This window comes from Protopterus annectens, chromosome 11.part0 (assembly GCF_019279795.1).
Source record: "Protopterus annectens isolate FY-2018-M chromosome 11.part0, PAN1.0, whole genome shotgun sequence".
In the NCBI taxonomy this organism is placed as follows: Eukaryota; Metazoa; Chordata; order Ceratodontiformes; family Protopteridae; genus Protopterus; species Protopterus annectens.
Genome location: NC_056745.1, coordinates 4,148,875 through 4,169,124, shown reverse-complemented (window position 1 = coordinate 4,169,124; position 20,250 = coordinate 4,148,875).

Sequence of the window (20,250 nt, the reverse complement as noted above, 5' to 3'; positions counted from 1 at the left end):
TTGTCAACATCCTCATACTGACCACATACACTGTAATATTGTTATAGTGTACTGGTTCAGTACTTTCACTGTGGTGGACAGTATCCTGGGTTTCAGTCCTATCACTGCTTTTGTAATATTCATAGTGAGCACACCAGACTGGTTATGGGGCCAGTTGTGCACATATGACCATGCTGCATTTTATGTTACTGGATACTGGACTACTTCTACACCAGGCTTGTCCAACATTGGTAGTGTATTCCACAACTGTGGGTGGACATAGCTTATGTGCCCTAGGCCATTTCTACTGCTAGTCAGGAGAGTGTGTTTGTCCTTCAACACACATTGTAACTGGAATTTGACATGACATATTTCAAGGTTAGTATACTGTGCCTCTGTCTACCCGTGACATAACAGTGATACCCAGGGTAAACCTACCATCTCCCATCCACTCATCATGATTCCTGTTGAGGAGAGTCAATGAGGGACTCTCTGGCTAACCTGTACTGGGAGTTTACTCAAGAGTGGAGTGAGCTTCTGCTTATGGATCACCACAGCATGTCCTATGTATGTCAGTGCTGGGGTTCAGGTCTCTCATGTGCATAACTCACTGGCATTCAGATTGTACAAGGTGCAGCATGTTCATTGATTCCAGCTTGGACATGGCTTTATACATCAGGCACAGATTGCCTCTGGGCAGGCGGTATGGCACTGTGTGGAGCTGCGGTTTGTTTAATCAGGCAACACATGGCATCTGTTTGAGCTCTTTGATCCTCCAGGTGGGGTACTTTTGGGGTCTTTCCAGTTGCTGGAGGTGTCTGCTGAGGTACATCCCACAGTGGCCATTGTACTCAATTGTGAGGCTGATGAAGGATGACTGAAGAGGCACGATGACCTCCCCTGATCTAGATCTGACTACCTTCATGATTAGGTGGTATATGGTATGTTTCTGTAACCACTACAGCCACATGGTTGTCAAATGCAAGATATCTATCAAATTGTGTCCCCAGGTCTCTTATTACTTCTAAAGTACTTAATGGGTTAACACCTATGCGGTAATTGGTGGGCACTTACTGTTTATCCACAGGGGATGACTATACACTTTTCTGCAATTAGCTTGATGACATGGCTCTGGCACCAGTTGTCTGTTTCTATGTGGCCCTTTGTAGGATGCTTGTGTCAGCTGGAGGGTCAGATAAGGTGCCCAGTTTGTAGTCCTCTGCGAACTTGTTCAGACACAGTCCTTCCATGTTGCCCTGTACCTATGGGAAATATATACCATACAAGGGAGGTCCCAGGACTGAGCCTTGTGGGATGCCAGTTGTAGCTGGATTGTAGTCTGACATGGCTGCATGTCTGACCATGTCAGTTCTGCCTTGGGCTGGTTTGCAACCCATCTACTGACATAGGGGTTTATATTTAAGCTGGTGAGCTTATCTATACGAACACGTGGGGTATTGTATGGAAGGCTTTTGCAAGGTCCAGATAGGCTGTGTGGACCACATTCCTCTCATCAATGGCCTTGATGACTGTTTCAAATGAGTCAGACATGTTTAACGGCAGGATCTGCCCTTAAGAAAGCAACGCTGGGTAGGGTCCAGTGTCTGTAGGTCCCCAATATCTTTATTTCTGAGGTCCATGATGATCCTTTCCATAGCTTTGCAGACCAAGCTTGTCAGGATTCTGGGGTGATAGTTTGCAGTATCCATTCAGGCACCACCTTTGTGGAGAGGGACCACTGTTGCTGTACACTGCTCTTTGGGTACATATCCTGTGGTAAGGCTGAAACTGAGCAGTAGTGTTATTTGGCATTCCATTCTTCTTGGGGTTCATGTTGGACACAGCTCAGGACACCATCTCATACCATTGATGCTGTGTGTCTTGCTTTGAAGATGCTGCCTGTTACCTCAGCATCTGCAATGTCAGGGGGCCAGCACTCTGCTGGAATAGATATTTGTCATTTTGGGAGTTTGCACTGAACCTGTCAGGTTGGATGTTGGCAATGTGTGTGGGTTTGGTGTATTGTTTGTAATATTTGGTAATTCAGGAGCATATCTGTGAATTCCCAACAAGGTTCCTACCATCAGTTAAGACAGCCCAGGATTATCCTTAGTGTCCTGTACAATTTGTATCTCCATAGGTTCATAGGTTCATACTGGGCTATCTGCCCTAGGGCATTTATCAGCCTAGCCAGAGTGTGTGTGGCTTTTGCCACCCCTTGCTATGTGAATATTATGGCCATTTAGGGTTTACTTTACTGTGCCTCTGTCTAGATGTCACACACTGAAGACCCCCAGTGTAAATCTACGATCTCCCATCCACTTGGCAATATTCCTGTTGAAGAGAGTCAGTGAGGGGCTCTGCCTAACATGGAGTGGGATTCTGTTCCAGAGTGTAGGGAGCACATCCGAATTATTTATGTGTTGAGGTTGACATCTGTCGCTCTCGCGGCTCTGATGGCTTTGGATTTTCTGAAGTGGAGCATGTACATCAATTCTGTATTGGACATGACCTTGTACATTGGGCATACATTGCCTCTGAGTATGCAGTATGTGACTGCATACAGCTGGGGTGTTGTCAGCGAGGCAGCATATGACAAATGTCTGACACCCTTTATCCTCTTGGTGAGGTACTTTTGAGGTCTTTCTAACTGCTGCAGGTGTCGGGTACGGTACATCCCAAATGGGGCATTGTACTCACTTATGGGCCTGATAAGAGAAGAGTATAGGGGCACAATGACCTCTCTTGATGTAGATGTGAATCCTTTCATGATAAGGTGGCCAATATAGGTGGTCTTCCTAGCCACATTGGCAAAGTGAGTGTTGCATGTGGGGTTACTGTCCACTTGTGTCCCTAGGTCCCTGATTACTTCTTCCATACGTTATGGATTACCACCTATGTGGTGATTTGTGAGTACCTTGTTTGGTATTTGGGGAGACATTCATACTCTCCAGTGTCTTCAGGGAGGCTGAGTGGTGTTCCTGGGTCTGAGAGGGTGGTCTGTAGCATGCTACAAACTGTACAGCTGTTTTGCCTACAGTTAGTTGCACATGGATGGTCTCTGAAGCTTCGTGCATTGTCAGTAACCTGGACGTGTGGGTATCTTTGCTGAATATGGCAATTCCTTCTCCTTTTGTGGTTTGGTCTAGGTTTTGGGGCGAAAGCATGATTTGAGGTATAACCTGGTAGTGCTGGGGTGCTCTCAGGAGCCTTGATGCAGGTTTCCATCACTGCACAGACATCGATGTTCTCCATACTGGGAGGGCCTCGAGAGCGTGCATCTTGTGGTTTAGACATCTGGCATTGAGCAGCATTACCCTCATGTTTTTTCCACTTATGTTTTCTGGGGAGGTGGGTTTATCTTTTCAGCCTTGCCTACAAAAGGCACTATGGAGGTGGCAAGAGCCTTAGCCAATATCCAGACACAGGGGTGACAGGTGCAAGCCATCCCTGGCAAAGCAGCGTGGCTTGTCAAGCATGACATCCCAAGCAGACACACATTGTATCCCCTTGGAATGACACCAGTAATTGAGTGAATTGTTAAAGCTGATCATTCTGTGTTTGTACTGTGGCATCATTCTTGGTGGGGGTAGGATGCTGATCAGGGTCAGAGTCATACCGGCCTGGCCTACATAATCGGAGAGCTCCTCTATGTCTCTTTACATGTAGTCCAGGGAGGTACGTCTCAGGTCATTCACACCAGCATGGACAATGACTGAGTCATATTTGTACTTGCTTTGGAGTGACCTGCATGATTGTGTTATGTGGCGGATTGTAGCAGCCTACAGGCAGCTTACTGTACCCTTTTCCTTGTTCAGTCACGTGTGTGGACATCAGTGTGTCTGACTATGGAGTCACCTATTACAAGTGTATCAGGCATGTTGTTTGTCCTTACGGGCTGTGACTGTTTGGCACATTGACTTTGTGTACTATGTGTTGCGTGTGCTATGTTTGGGGGTAGTGGTTGCTTGGGTGTCTGCTTTGGAGGCCTCTGTTGATTTGGTGGTTTTTAATTAGAGCTTCCAGGAATGTTTTTGTGTGTTTATGTCTTTAGTTTGCAGTTGTGACAGGTCTATGTGAGTGGGTTTGTGGTGTGTGTGTTTACCTTCTCCTCCTGACTAGTTTAGACAGTACTGAGTTGAGAGAACTCAGCCTCCAGTTTGGAGATGTGCTTGCATCTCTCACATATATTTGTATTTTGGGGTGGAGGGGGTTGTCTGTGTACATGGGGCAGGTGTAACATTGCCCAAGATTCACAGATTCAACTTGTTGTAGCTGGCCTTAGTGGATTTTATGACTGCCCATATTTTATTGCCATAATACTGATCAGAAATTACTTCCCTTTTTGGGTTTGCTCTATCATGTGGTGACTTCCTCATTCTCTTGCATGGTTTGGTAATGGCTGTGGTCCACCATGCCAGATGCTTGTGTGTATGGTATTGGGCCTTGGTTTTATTTGGGATTGCATAATCCATGCATTCCTGACTGTGTTCATAGAATGCATTTATAAAGGGTTCTGAGGTGTGGCCCATATTTTCCACAGGCACAGGGCCTTTAATGGATTCCACATCAGTTTGGAGGAGTGCAACATTTCCTTTACATGATTTTCACTGTGGTTTTCTGGCCAGGGACTGTGGTCCGGCTGTGAATATCCAGTGTGATTACTCTATGGTCTGGTCTTACCAGTGAGGAATACACTTCTCATCTGGCCATAGAGTACCCATGTTGCTGATTATCACATCCAGTATGCTTACCCCTCTTGTGGGAGTGGTACATTGTTCCTGAGCATTTTGGTTTATGGATTCTAGGAACCTTTGGCCTAGGGTGTTGGTGCTGGGATAATACTCCCAGTCTATGTTTGAGTATTTTCAGTCACCCAATATAATGTTGTTTGGAGAGCTTGATATTTCCATGTGTTCCAACGTAGGCCAAGTGCAGTTCCTGGCATTAGGAGGGTAGTCTGTAGCAGGCTACAAACTGGCAGGCAGTCTTAGCCACTGTTACTTGAGCATGGATAATCCATGCTGCTTCTTGTTGTGGTATCAACATGGGGGTGTGGTTATCCTTGACAATTATTGCTACTCACCCTCCTTTTGTAGTTTGTTCCATGTTTTGGGGCTGTAAAGCACAGTATGAGGTGTAACCTGGTAGTGTTAGGGTGCTCTTGTGAGCCTTAACCCAGTTTTCTGTTACAGGACAGATATCAACATTCTCCATGCTGAGGGGAGTTTAGACTGCATGCATCTTTCAGTTTGGACATCTGGCATTGGGTAGCATTACATCTAGGTTCTTATCCCTTGTGATACCTATGGAGGTGCAGCATCACACCTTGCTCAGCATGTCATCCCAGGCTGGCACGCATTGGATCCCCTTTGACTAATGGCAATACTTAAGCCAATTATTGTAATTGACCATCTCGTCTTCATATTCTGGCATCATGCTTGGTGAGGGTAGGATGTTAGTCAGGGTCATCATGTTTGCATATACTACATGGTGTTACATTGCTTAACACATGGCAATCATGCCTCAGGTGGTGCTGCAGGGCTGTCTATGTTGGATGCACATACTACACTCCCTGTACATGTTTGATAGCAGGTTGTGTCAACTTAGGCATCCCTTTTACTATATGTGTGAGTCAGAGAGAGGTATCATTTCCTGGATTCCTAATGAGCCAGTGTATGTGCTATGCATTGCCGCTTTGCCAAGGCCAAGGCATACTGGGCACACCTCCTTCTGCCTACTGGGGCAGGCTCAGGTTGTTCCTCCTCCGAGTCACGCTCTGCCTGTGATTGGCTTGGCAATGGTGGGGGGCTGTTTGGCCCAGCCCTATGCTGGTCCTGCTGCAGCTGTTTTCGCAGAATCATATTATGTAGCATAGCACATACCATGATGATTTGGGTACATGTAGTTGGTGAGTACTGCATAGCTCTACCAGATGTGTCCAGGCACTGGAACCATGGCTTGAGCAGCCCAAACACACACTCAATTACATTTCGTGTTTGTGCGTGTGCCTCATTATGGAGTTCTTGTTCAGGTGTATGTGCGTTTCTGATGGGTGTCATCAGCCACGGCTCCAGTGCATAGCCAGCATCCCCCACTAAGTGACCATGTGGGATGTCCCCATTGGCAAATGTCTGGTACAGCTGCGTCAGATGCCAGATATGGGAATCGTGGTAGCTTCCAGGGCAGCCAGCACACACATTCATTATTATGCCCTGGGCATCACACATGACCTGGCAGTTGATGGAGGGGAAGCCCTTGCGGTTAATGTAGGCCCTACCCCGCTCACTGGCTGGTGCTTTGATGCGTATATGCATGCAGTCTATTGCACCCACTACTTCAGGGTATTCCGCTATTTGCTGGAAGAGACGCATATTGCTGGCCAATACCTCACGGGAATTGGGGAAATATACATGCTCACCGACATGTGCTGACATGGCATCCAGGAACTGGTGCAGTACCCTGGATGCTGATTCCTGTGATATCCCCATCATATCATCAGTTGGTCTCTGGAAGGTACCTGTTGCTAGTATTCTTAGGCCAACACATACCTTGGTTTCCACTGGGATGGGTTCCCCTCTGTTGGTTCTGTGTGTGAGGCGTGGCCTGCACAGCTCAACAATTTGCTGCAGGAGGTCTCTGTCCACTCTATAGTGCTCCACTATCTCCAGCTCATGTAACCCCTGGTAGGTGACCCTGGGTCTGTACACTCTTCTCCGTCTCCTCACTGTGGGTTGTCTGGCAGCATTTGCATAGTCACCACCCTCAGCAAGTTGCATATGTCTCCTTATAACAGCTATGGCAGCCCCTAGTATTTTTGGTCTGAGTGAAGCTTTTTCAGTTTTCACTTAGCTTACTCCTCTGTTGCAGTGTCTCTTGAGAGAAACATTCTGCACTGTTGTTTGCAGTGTTTTAATTGCTGGGCTGGGCTACTGTTCTGCCTGTGTAATTGCCTGCTTCTGATTGTTTTCACCTGCTAGCTCTGCCAGTAATTTCTGCTAGCTTCCTACTATTTCCCATGCTTCCTTTTTCCCTTCTGTTTCCTCAGGGGGGAGGGACGCGCATACCAGCGAAAACACGCTCACAGTGGCTAACATGTGCACACACATGCTTAGACGGACTAGAATCTGCTTATTTGGGTTAAAACACGTGCACACCAGTGCAAACAAGCATACAGGTGTTTAAACAGGCTCCTACATGCGTATTCTGCCTTAAACGCACGCACTCACGCTTACACGTGCGCACTCTATCTTACTCGTGCCTACCAGCACGCACACGTGCGCATGCATGCCCAGCAAGAAACTTTGGTGTTATCCATCGTGTACACCTTCCATTTCTTGGCTTTCCCATGCCTACTTGTTGACACTCCTCTTTCCATGATGTGTGACTGACAGCTTTCACATGCCACTGTGCTCCAATGAGTTGCATTCCTTTCATACATTCCCCCCTGTGATGTCACCTATCTTCTACTCTGTTACTCCCCCTTATCCCACTCCTACACTGCATGGATTGTGCTCATTTTCTATGTAACAGTGCGATTCACTATCCTACCACTCATTTACATAGGATTGCCTACTAATGCTTAGTTACATGTCTTACACTCCACTTCCCCACTTAGCAACCCCTACTCAGTGGCCATGTTGTTTTACCCTGCTATTCCCTTCCATTGTATACTCATGCTTTGCATAAAATTTTAATTTTTTGTTTTTTTTTAGCGCAGCCGGTTTGCGCGATGCTGCGCTATGTTTGCATCAGGGTACGTTGCCAGTGGCCACATATTTGGCCATTGGCATGCTGCCTGCGACATTTGCAACCTTTATTTAGAGCTGACAAGGCTCCATTGTGTTATTTGCAGAACTGTACTCAGTTATCAACTGAGTACATTTCTGCAGATAACACAGCTCTTACACGGGCAGGTTTCTGCTTCCTGGATCACGAATTTACCTCATTTGCATGCCTTTTGGCTGCCAGTGAGGTAATTAGCAAATCCACGCCCTGCCCGTGTAAGTGCCGTTTTAGGTGCTCTCTTACACGCACATTCAGGCTGTTCCTGGATCGCGATGGCTGCATGGAGTCTTACACTACTCTTAGACTCCGTGCAAGCCATCATGAATCCTGCCCATTGTGATACTTAAAGTGGATAAGGGTGGGGTGGTAGTCTTTAGGAAGGCATCTGAATATATTAGTGAAGTAAACAGGCAGCTTAATGATGGCAGGTTCTGTTATAGACTGCCTTTGGACTCTACAGCTGAGTTTAAATGTAGAATAGATGAAATGTTGATGGAATACAACAAAAGAGGTTGTATTACAGATGCATTAGTAAAGGAATTAATGGTGGAAAACCCTAGACCACAAACATTCTACATATTACCAAAGATACATAAATATGTCCCCCCCCCCCCCCGGGAGACCAATAGTGTCAGAAATTGGGTCTTTGACAGAACCTATCTCTATGTATTTAGAATTTCAGTTTAAGCCATTATTACAGTTAGTTAGTTCAAGGTTAAAAGATAGTAATGTGTTTCTGGAATTGGTGGGCGATTTGCAAATAACACATGATACCTACATATGCACTTTAGATGTGCAATCTTTATATAACAGCATTCCACATCATGGAGGTATTGAGGCCATAAAATATTGACTTGCTGAATATGGGCACTACTCAAAGGAACATGAGGAATTTTTGTTAAATATGATGAAGTTATTACTGAACAACAATGTTTTCTATTTTGGTAAAGACTGCTACCTGCAGGTAAAGGGCGCTGCGATGGGTGCTACATTCGCTCCGGTGTACGCTGATCTATTTATGGGGTATTTAGAGTGCAATTTAATTTATAATATTGACAATCCATTCAGGGGTAAATTGGTGATGTGGAGACGCTACCTGAACAACTGTTAGGCAGTTTGGTCCAGTTCATTAGCAGACTGGAATTATTTGTAGAATACCTCAGTTTTAATGTATTTGACATTAATTTTGTAGACAGAATATAAAAGACATCTAATGACTTCTTGGATGTACATGTAGAGAAAGCTGATGATGGCACTATCAATGCAGGGTTATATAGAAAGCCCTTTACAAAAAATTCTTTATTAAAAGCAGATAGTTGTAATCCGAGACATACTATTAGTAATATACCTAAGTCCCAATTTAGGAGGCTAAGGCATAAGGATGATAATTATAGGACTGAGGTCAGTCAGATAAGTAAAAGATTTATGGAACAGGGGTATAACAGTCAACACATTAAAAAAGAAGAGGTAGCGTTAACATTAAAAAGGGAATTAATACAAAGAAATACCCACAGTCAAGAACAGGTAGCTGAACAAGTTAAACCTAGACTGATTACCACATATAGAACCAATACATTTAAAATAAGTAACATTATTGATAAGTACTGGCACATTTTGAAAACGGATGAGTTTTTGATGAGTGTTTAGATGAACATTGTCTTTATGGATACAAACGGGGTAGAAATATTGGGGAATCTTTATCTTGGTTCAAAAAGATGAATACAGGTGATAAATGTGAGCAGAATACAATCAGAGGTAGTAACCCTTGTGGAAATTGCACATATTGTAAGGTGATTTTGAAATCAATATCATTTACATATATAAACATTCCTAAGGTATTTGAGATTAGGAAATTAATAACATGCCACAGTGAATGGATAATTTACATAGCTATATGCCAATGCAGAGCGTTTTATGTAGAACAGACATCACGTTCATTTAAAAGCAGGGTAGCAGTACATTTAAGTGACATAAGATGGCAAAGTACGAGGAGTACCTTATTTAAACATAAAAGTGAACATATATCTGCTAATTTTGTATTTGTGGGCATAGATTCTATATGGAACACAAATTTGTCTGAAGTTCAAAAATACACTTTTTTAGATAAGAAAGAAAGGCTTTGGATTATAAATCTGGGGACATTGTATAAACCTGGGTTGAATGAACATTTATAAGAATGTGCATGTTAAGTGCTTGTGATATGTGACTCTTCAAGTTTTTGGTTTGATTTATTTAAATTTAATAGTGGATGGATCCACTCGCAAGGGAGACATCAAAAACTGAAGATGAATGTATTTAATATATATTGTTTAATGTATGTTATAAAAAGGGAGTTGATTTCACCTTGTGTCTTTAAGAATTGGGTATATAAATGTATGTATTGCAAGGGACTGTATTATTCCACTGAGGACACCAGGGGCGAAACTGGTTTGGAATTTTTTGCTGCTGTGACTGTTTGTCGGCCATGGACTTTTGTCAGAGTTGGCATTTGCCTGAATAAATGATGATGCTGAAAGTATTACCTGGACTTTATTTTGCTTTCATTACAATTTCAGTAATGTATATAATATAGTGATGCGGGACTATTGTTTTGGTGTGTTACATGTTGGTACAGTCTGAGCACACAGTGGGCTTATGTGTACCAGAAGCTTATTGGGGTATATATAATATATATATATATATATATATATATATATATATATATATATATATAAAGCACAAACCTTGTGGAAAGGAAGGAAAGCATCAGGTACTTGTTTCACAGCAAAAAATAATCGATATAACTCCAGCAGTATTCAGCAAAATATTTATTTAATTCCAGCAGTGAAATATTAACAATCTTCCAGCAAAAATTAATAAAAACGGTAGTAAAATATCCACATAACAGCAAATCAAAAAAAGGTATTTAATCACTTTTGTTCGTTCACTATTACATTGCAAAGTCGAACTCAGAAATACAAGGAAATAACTGTTGAACTCAGTTTAAGAACAACAAACTAATGCATAGTTAATACAAAAGATAGGGGAAGGGAAAACTTCACCCTGTCGTGTCCACTTTAGGATACTCTTGACATTCAAATTTCCATTAAGGTCAGGTGGTGTGTCAGCCCACAGTTTAACCTGCCATCTGAGCTCTTTCACTTCTAAATGGGGGTTGCCATCACCACAAATCAAGGAAACATTATCCAACACTAGAAATTTGAAATTAGAGCATAAGGGGTTGGTTAACTTATGTTTTGCCAGTGAATATTTTACATCTCCCTTTCTAATAGCCTGGTAATGCTCTTTAATTCGATCACTGAGTTTTCTTATGGTCTTGCCTAGATAGAAAGCACCACAGTGGCTCCAAACTGCAAGATAAACTATGTAGGTGGAATTGCAGTCAAAGGCATTTGAAAAATGAATGACAGGCTTAGTGGTTTGTAAAGTGAAACTGTCACCACTGGCAATGTAATGACACCAAATACATTTGCCACAACTGAACATTCCTACTGAAATGGGAGGTGTGGTTAAATTTCTCTGTCCAGCAAAATCAAAAACTGATTTAAGAGACTGAGATCTCTTATAACTGAATGAGGGAGCTGGCCATAGTACCTTACCTATGTCTTGACAACTGGAAATATCCCAATTTCTGGAAGTGACATTACGAATGGGTTCAGAATCTACTGAAATTGGTAGAGGAAAACATAAGCTGTCATTAGAGGAAGGACTGGGATTTGGGCAAAAGCCATGCAGAAAAACTGGAGAGTATTTGCTGTGTCTGTTAACTGTAACCTCTTCATGGATGGTGTCAACAAAGTGAGTAGGGTAGTTTTTGTCTGTGAACAGACGCTTGAGGGACTCTCATTGTTAAAACTGGTATCATCGCTGACTATACGGCTGAGCCACACAAATTGCCCCTTAACAATGTTCTTCTTCATAAAAAAGGGGTGTTGGCTACCAAAATCCAGGTAGTTGTTACGGAAAATACTTTTCTATGAATGCTTGAGAAAAACTTGTTAGTGAGGGGATCGATGGAGAGAGACACATCTAAAAAATGTACTGAGTCTGCTTTGCCCGAAAGAGTAAAATCTAAAAAGTCAATACTATTGTAAACCCTGTCCAAGAACAAATCTAGTTCAACTGGGGACCCTGTCGACAGGAATAAAATATCATGTATATAACGTTTATATAGATGGGCCTGTTCAAAACCCACTAGCTTAATGAGAACTTCTGCTTCTCAGGAACTGAGAACAAGGTTAGCATAGGAGGGGGCCATTTTTGCCCCCATAGCAACTCCTTGGCCTTGCTGGTAGATAATACCATTATAAGAATAGAAATTGTTTTCTAGCACTAACTTCAAGAGGGCCAATAACACTGGGATCCTGTGTGGAGGGATGTAGGTGTGCTTCGCAAAGTAATCACCCACTCTAGGTAAACCTTATTGATGAGGGATGTTGGAATAGAAGGCCACAATGTCAAGTCTCACTAAAGTAACGTGACCAGTGAAGGTGAAAGTGTAAAGGTGAAGTGAAAAAAAAAAACATGACATAATTTTCCCAATGAAAATCTTTTATTTCTGTATTATGTAATATCTATTTGAATTGTGCAATATGGGTTTGTACTATACAAAATATGTATTTAACATTTAATTGAAATGTATTTTATGGATTTGTGCTCTTTCTGTACTATGTATTTGTATTTCTCTAGAGCTTTTCTCCCCAGGACTCCATTGAAAATGGGCTCCTTGTAGCCCAATGGACTATCCTGGAAAACAAACTGCAAATAAAATAAAAAAAAAAACAATAAAGGGAGGGCAATTTTGGATCTGGTTTAAAAATTCCCAGGAAACTTTCAAATAAAACTGGGGAGGACTGGACCAGTGGATTCAGAAAAAAAAATTATATATATATATATATATATATAGAGAGAGAGAGAGAGAGAGAGAGAGAGAGAGAGAGATAAAGCTATATGTGTGTGAGTGCATGTGTATATACATATATATATATATATATATATATATATATATATATATATATATATATATATATATATATATATATATATATATATGTATAGCTATAGATAGATAGTAAATGTTGTTAAATACATATTTCATCTCCCAGTTTTTCATGACTAAGATGGCAAAAATTGAGCTACATGCTGCCCCATAGCAATACCCCTTGTTTCCTCAAAAATCTCTCCTTCAAAATATATTTGTTTTCCAAAATGATAGTCATAAAATCAACAACCATTTGTATTTCATTAGAGGAGAGAAAAGTGCACATCATAAAAATTCTATACCCGTATCTTGAGGGATACATGTGAACAGGGTCACAACATCAATAATAAGAAAAGTTAATTTTGGGTCCCATAAATGTCTTTATAACCTTGCTTAAAAGTCCCACAAAAGCTTTAACATAAATGAAAGTTCATTAAATATAGGTTTAAGGATTCTGTCTATAAAAACTGCTAATTAATATGTTTTGGAAATATTGTGCCACAACTATGGGTTTAAAAGGGGGTCTTGAGATATCTTTGTGCACTTTTGGAAACCCAAAATTAGTAGGTATGACAGGATTAGACATAAAGAGTCATACAATTTAGGGGTAGCTACATATAGATAAACATAGTCCTCACTAACACAAAGATGGGCATTATGGTAAATGTTTCTCATATTACGTCATATGGCACTTTTGTTGATAGTATTACATGCTGCTTTCAATATACATAAAAATAATTCTGGAAGTTTAAAGAATAAGCCATTATAATATAATTATAAAATTAATAAATAATTCAATAAGAAACAATCCAGCAAGAAAAATTCTAACTCAAAAAATCCCACTGAAACAGATTATTTTACTAAACTGATTAAATTAGAGAAATTGGAGTATGAAACTAGATTAGCATCTAAAACAGAGGGTAACAACACAGCATTCTTCAGTTATGTGAAAAACCAATGGGGAAAATAGCAAATGTAGCAGACATACAATAATAATGCAGCAAGATGCAACTCTATAGCACTCAATAAACAATGTATCCAAGATCAATAAAAATATCACACAAGCAGATTTTTAATGTAAGGCTGAAAATACCTCACCCTTGTCCCCTTAAGATGGCTGCCACTTATATACATAACAGGTGAAAATGAAAACTACAGCATAAAAAAAGAGAATTAGGAATATCATCTCCATGGTATAAACAATATTCCATAATTTTCTTACATAATATAAAGCATTATCTATTTAAATCACTGTACATCTTAGGTAGTTAAATCAAGACCATTAAGTCAAGCCTAACTCCCCCATAGCACTGTCTGCTTAAAAGCTCAGAAGCACACAGTAGGCAAATGAAGGCTGAGGGAATGCCTTGAAGAACAGGAAGCAACTTGTTAACAGCTCATAGCTTCAATCCTCTACACTAATTGCCAGACAAACAAACAATTTATAAAAGGACATGCAGTGTTGTAACTTGTAGAATTATGGTTAATAAGGAGGAGAGGACCAGGATCCGATTGGACGATTCCAGATACCAGATTTTTAGAAGACATTGGAATAACCAAAACGCGGAAACGCTGAAAGCTGATTCTTCTTTCCTTCTTTTCCTTTTTTTCCAGAGCCGTTTTTCAAAAAAGTTGGTTAATCTGTGGAGTATCTCTCTTTGGAACTTGAAACTAGGAGTCCAGTCCTTGGCAATCCATATTCCTACTTGGATTATTGTTTTTGAGAATTGCCTACTTTTTTAGAGTTTATTTGTAGAATTATGGTATCGAATTACAATGCTCTGCATATATAAGGGAGGTACTCCATCCAGCCCATATGCATGCAGACTGACAACCTTCACATATATACCCTGCTGTCTTACAGAGATCATAATAACTGACAACATTCTGAAAGAAATGAGTGACCTTACATTTGTAGTCAGAACAATACGTTTTTGTTAAGGGAAGATGCTTCTTAATTTAATCTGATATTATTTTTTTAAGGACTAGCACTGGCAGTGGACAATGAAACAACTACAGTTGCTGCATACTTAGGTCCTGCAAAAGCATTTTTCAATATCATCCATAAAGACACAATAGATAAACTCCTTAATTCCAACATTTCATCATTAACATGTTATGCTATGCCGCGCCATACCATGCCATGTTTTGTTATGTTATGTTTTATTATGTGTGTGTTATTTAGGCGCCATTCATTGCACTAAATGCTCAGAATGTCAAATGCATGAACTACTGTCATAATGTACGCATCCTTGCAAATATAATAGGCAATGAAAACAGTAGGATTAATAAGACTAATGGTGTTAAAGATCATTCTTTTGTAACAACTGATAGAGCAGATATTATTGAATTCAAAGCTGAAGATTCTTCAGATGTGGTCAGAAAAGATAGTCTTGTAACTGGAGACTCAAATATTAGAGGAACTGGCACTTACACCTGCAGAGTCGATAATGAACATCAAAAAGTGTTATGCTTGCCAGGAACAAAAATAGAGGATGTGAGGCAGGCCTTAGAACTCCTTAATGTAAGGAAGTACAGATCTGTTTTTATTCATGTCAGTACGAATGAACTAATCTGCAAGGACTTTCTGATTGTTGCCCCGTCCCCCCTTTAAATAACCACACCAAACACATAAAGCCATTTGACGACCTTTATTAAACTCTATTATACAATGAACTTATACACACAAAACAACATTAGATATCTTCCTCAGCAACGATGATCTCAGGGCAGTGTCACTACTCACCCTGGACGAATTTACCTCAGGGCAGTGTACCTACTCACCCTGATACCTCCTCGACTGGGGCAGCGTACCTATTCACCCCATATAAAGAGGCAGGGTACCTACTCACCTCATTTCCAGACCAAACCATTAACCAATAACCACCTTCTTTAGAGGGGGAACAGAAGAGGACAATCCTGTCCCTCTTCTCTGCCTCATATTGCCCACATCTTCCATCCATAACCTAAAAGGGAGGATGGAAGGGCCACCAACTCACGCCAAATGTGCCTACTTCCTTTAATCCCTAACACTTAATCCTGCCAGAAGTCCCTCCCTCTCCTACCTCACTTCCTTTCACCTCTCCCTTTCTCTTTAACCCTTTCACCACCACAATCCCACTATCCTATCCAACTACAAATCCTCACTTTAATTCCTACCTCTATACCCTCACCACACCCCTTTACCCTAATTTGTGGGACCGGGACAACTTAGTTTGTCCCAAACTACATTTGTCCCATCCCCCCTTTAAATCACCACAACAAACACATGAAGTCATTTGATGACCTTTATTAAACTCTATTATACAATGAACTTATACACACAAAACAACATTAGATATCTTCCTCAGCAACGATGATCTCAGGGCAGCATCACTACTCACCATGGATGAATTTACTTCAGGGCAGCGTACCTACTCACCCCACATAAAGAAGCAGCGTACCTACTCACCTCACCTCCGATACCAAGACTCCTCTCCATCCCTGAAATCTCTATGTTCAATGGTATGCATCCCCAAAATTCTTAACTGCCTAGCCAGCCTTTGATTGATGCACCTTCTGACCCTTTCAATAGCCCTATAACTATACGCACTCCTTCAACACAAAGGAGGAACCAACTCTGACCACACAATTTCCATACCCGGGTACAACGCCTGTAATCTCATCAAATCCTGAAGAATAATATCTACTAACTGTTTTTTGGAAAAAGTGCCCAAGTCATAGCCCCCCCCCCCAAATGAATGACTAGTATACAAAGACAACCCACCTTCAATTTAGCCCTCTCAAATTCATGCAACAACCCATCCCACCTAAGACCCCTAACACCATGCCAAGTCACTGATCACCCTATATGTGATAAACCCAAATTTTCCCCATCATCCCTAACTAAAGCACGCTTCTCTGTCCAGTGGATATACGAATGCCCCAAGATGATAATGTGCTTCCCTAAAAGAAAAGAAGAGAAAATTAATAACCAGACCACAACCTATCTAATGTATGTCAAAAATGCATTTGAAGACCACCTCTCCACTCTCTAAATCAAGTCAATGGAACTACCTTCTCTAGCTAAATCTGAGGCCCTACCGATCCTGAACGAGTGAGCTGCAAACCTCTCCACCGGAAATCCCATGCAACATAAAACCCTCCTCATCAAACTTATGAATCTATTACTCGACACCACCTTCCCATCCATTGAACAAAAAATTAAATGATCCACACTCCCCTTCCGCCTCTTCATAAATTCTTTAACCCACATTACTGGACAAAGGCAAGGATTCCTGTCAGGTTTAAGCACCACCAAACATCCCATACCCAATTGATCTGTCTTACTCCTCCTTAATGCAAAATTAACCTCTCCCTCCCCTATGATAACATCCTTCCAACATAACAAGCCTAACAACTTCGAAATACGGACATTGCAAAAATATAACCATGTACATAACGTGCCCCACATGAAGTAATCTGAAGACCCTCCTTGTAACAAACCTAACCCTCTCAACAAAACTTTCAATATAACCCTTGTGAGTGGCCATCGAATATCCCTACATTCCAGCACCACTCTCCCCCAACCCCTCAACATATGCCCTAATGTCCAAGACTTAGTGAAATCCTGCAACCCTGCTACCTTAGTGAAAATGCTAATTGCAGCCAAATCCACCTTAACTGTCTGCAAAGCCTTGCCTAGCCCCCAAGCATGAGCTACATATCGCAATAGTAATTCCTACAACCATACCCCTTCCTCTTCTGGCAGCTGCAAAATAAACTGATTAAAATCAGAAAGAGCCCTACCATATGCCTTCCTTGTAGAAGGGGCCCAGGAATGCCATACCAACTGCCTGGCTACATCGACCCAAGATTCCACACCTTTTCTGGCAGGGTTTCTGGCACCTCCTCCGCCCATGGAACCAAGCCTCAAAACCTGCAAAACTGAAATCAGGATAAGCTATCAGCAATCTCATTCATTACGCCAGGCACATGCACTCTTGTAAAGGAAAAGTTTATTAAGAGGCTCTGCAAAACCAATTTACGTAATACAAACAATAACAAACCCGACTTAGCTGTCTTCTTTTGTAATACTCTCACTACAGCCATATTGTCAGAGTGAAAAACTACACATTTGTCCCTCAAATGCTCCTTCCACACCACAGAAGCTGCCCATATAGGCATCAACTCTAGAAAGGCCATGTCCCGCTTTCATAAATCCTTCCAATCCCATGGCCATTCAGCCGCAAACCACCGACCCCTGAAATAGACCCCCATACCAGCACCCCCAGCTGCATCCATAAACAACTGAAGTTCCTCCTGCCCCACCCAGTCTGACTGCCAAAAAGATATCCCATTAAATTGTTGCAAAAACCCATCCCACAACACCAAGTCATCCCACACCATTTGGGTCACCCTAACCCAATGGTGTTTACTCTGACCCCCTTTCAACAAATATGCCATTGACCTTCAAAAAGCTTGCCCTGGGTGCACCGCACGACAGGCAAAATTCAAAAGCCCCAGCAACTCCATAACTGAATGAATCCGAATCTTATCCTTACCCAACACCAAATGTATAGACGACCAAAGCCTCTCTATTTTATCCTCGGGTAGGCAAAACAGTCACCGCTCCACATCAACTGTTAATCCCAGAAATTCTAATGCTCTTGCTGGACCCTCCATCTTATGCTGAGCCAATGGTACCCCAAACTCCTCACACATAATCATAAACTCCCACAACCCCTCCTGTGCTCCTACCCTTCCTTCACCCACCAACAGAAATCATCTAAATAATGCACTGCCTTTTGAGTTCCCACTCTCTGCTGCCAAATCCAATGCAATACTGTACTGAACTTCTCAAAAGTCGCACATGCCACTGAACAACCCATAGGCATAGCTTTATCAAAGTAGTACTTATCACCTACCCGCATCCCCAGTTGTGGTCAATCCTCACTCCTAATGGGCAACAGTCGAAAAGCTGACTCAGTGTCAACCTTAACCAACCATGGTTCCCAAAATTCCCTAATCACTTTCACTGCATCATCTAAGATAGCATAATGCACCCTAACCTCCTCCTCTGCAATAAAATCATTTACTGAATTCCCTTCCGGATACGACAAGTATTGTATACCCGTTTCTTCGGCACCAACCCCAAAGGCGATACCCTGTAAGTACTGAAAGGCGGACTGTCAAAAGGACCCAATAACCACCCCGCCTAACACTTCTTCTAACTAAAACCTCCAAGATGTCCTCTTTGTCTTGAACAGATCAGAGATTCTTGCAACCCCCCCACCCCCTCCCATGGTGGACTTTATCGGAACCCCCCCCCCCGAAATCCTTGTATTATCTCATTTTTGATGGTCAGAAACCGATGAAGCATACCCCGGAGAACCTCCACCTTAATGGGGAATGGCACCCCTTCCTGTATTGCCTCTAAGGAACCTGAGTCCAAATATCTGGACCCTCAAAAATTACCCCTACCCCAGACCGGTTGAAAGCCTTGCAAGAAGCCTTGCCCACCAAATCCACCCTCATGACCCATAACATTGGAGTTCTAGGTAGACAGGTCTTGCCGACCACAGCCAATGGCCAAATGACTCCGTCCACATCTTGAAAAAACGTGTGCAAATCTGCACCCCACCCATGAACAGGAACCACTATTAAAAGACCAACACACACCAGCTGCTTCTGCCCCACTCACCCTTCTGTTAAAGCCACCGTAACTATCCATCATCATAGCCAACCATAGATCTGGATGACGCACCTCTCAACAGAGTGACTGGTCCACAGCCTTCTGTTTGCGGAAACGCTGATCGTACCAAAGCCATGCATTACCCGGCCTTAACCATTGTGCCTCAAGAATGGTAAGGAAATAGCCTAGAAGCGGCAGGTCCAAAGACTTGTCCTTCTCCAGCTGCACGGCCATAAAATAAATAAAGCCAACCACCCAATTATCCCATGTCCTAGGGCAAAGCTTACCTACCCTCTGTCTTCCCAATGCTGCTAAAGCTGCCAACAGGTCCTTGCTATTAGAGGACTCTTCTTCCACTAGCCGTTGGACCCATTCCACATCAATTAGCTCAAATAAATCCACGTACTCTTCTTTCCAAATTTTTTCTGTAACCAAGCCCAGAATGTGAGGAGTCAGGAAAACCACTTCTGTCCTCTGTCCCAAAAACTGAGTAGCCAACCAGTCCCCCGGCCGCAGCCCAAAGTCAGAGCCTACCTCCGAGTCCAAGACCAAACTGTCCCCAGAACCAACAGCCACCCCTGTCGCATTTCCAACCGGGTACATGGCACCCTGTGCTAGTTGCCTCTGAGTCTCCTCTATCACTTGCAAACCACCCCCAAGGCCCCCAACTGACAAGTCTTGATCATCCCTCCCCCACCACAATCCTCAGCCCCTAGCTCCCCAGGCAATACTGTTGTAGTAAAACCATTACCTGCACCTTCGGCTTGAGAAGTACTGGGAACCGGTGTATCTGCTGCCACCGCCTGCTTCGATGCCTGTTGCTTTTTCC